Consider the following 1204-nt stretch of genomic DNA (forward strand, 5'->3'; position numbering starts at 1 on the left):
TTTAAATTTTCTATATTCATTACCAATCTTTTTATTATAATTAAATATGATGCTTTAAAGTGTGATTCTTAGATTTTAGGTTTATTTTCTATTTGGTCCATAATTTTAAAAATGTTACACTTTTAATAAAGGAATATTTAATAGAAAATCACAATTAAAAATGTAAATTTAAAACTAGAATCTAAATGAAAACACGCCGCTATTAAAATTAATTGAGAATTATTCCTTCGTAATTATTTTAAATTAATTAGTAAATATTGATGTCAAAAACTGAAAATAAGTATCGATGATCAAGTATATGTTTTGAAACTTAGAATTTAAATGAAAACTCATCACAATTAGAATTAATTTTAAATTTTCATTTTGTAACTATTTTACCATAATTAATAGACATTTAAATTTAAAAGTAAAAAGTGATTATTTTGTAAAATAATCAAAATTAAAAGTATAAATAATGAGACTAGAAAACCAAACGATATTTTTCCCTAAAATTTTTAACACACTTTAAAATTTGGATTAAAGTTTTATTAGTGAGAAGAAAATAACTCTCCCAATCACTTTTGCCAAATAATAGAAATTAAAAAATAAAGAAATAAAATAGAAATTGCTCTCGTTGAGAGTCAAACTCAAGACCTCCCGTTTACTAAACGGGTGCTCTAACCAACTGAGCTACGAGAGCAACTGGTTTGTTGAATAAAATATTGCATTAATAATACGTATTGTTTTTTGTTTTTGAATCGTGTTAAATTTAATTTTATGATTTTAGTTATTTCAAGTAACCATGTAGACTTTTGTAGATAAAAATTTATCTAATTTCTAAAAATAAATGTAATCACTTTATTTGCTTTTTTTTTTCCCCCTTAGAATGACTTTATTATTATTATTATTTTTTTTTTTTATGTTGGTATTAACTTGGGTGAAAATGAATTTTTGATCTCTTAAACTTGGGTTAACAATTTAGTCAACAACATTTTATTTATAATAATTTAGTCATTATACTTTAATATGTGATAAATTATTTTTTTGATCTTTTAAACTTTTAATAATTTAGTCACTAATTTAAAAAAAAAATCAATTTTAATGTCAACTTTTATTATGGTTGTTTTTTAAAATGGTTTTTTACGCTTTTCATATCATCTCTTTTCAGGATATCTGGTGCCAAATCGTCAATTACTTCCTTATTTCTTTGATAATTGAGTTGATT

The 1204-nt window shown here is 21.7% G+C and overlaps 1 non-coding gene across 1 annotated transcript; it reads right to left on the minus strand.

The window, feature by feature from the left end:
• Window positions 1–605: 605 nt before the first annotated feature.
• Window positions 606–679, minus strand: TRNAT-AGU (transfer RNA threonine (anticodon AGU)). The gene has a single exon. It is a non-coding gene; the product is annotated as a tRNA-Thr (tRNA).
• Window positions 680–1204: the final 525 nt, after the last annotated feature.

This window comes from Benincasa hispida, chromosome 10, assembly GCF_027475165.1.
Source record: "Benincasa hispida cultivar pf3 chromosome 10, pf3_genome.v1.1, whole genome shotgun sequence".
Taxonomy (NCBI): domain Eukaryota; kingdom Viridiplantae; phylum Streptophyta; class Magnoliopsida; order Cucurbitales; family Cucurbitaceae; genus Benincasa; species Benincasa hispida.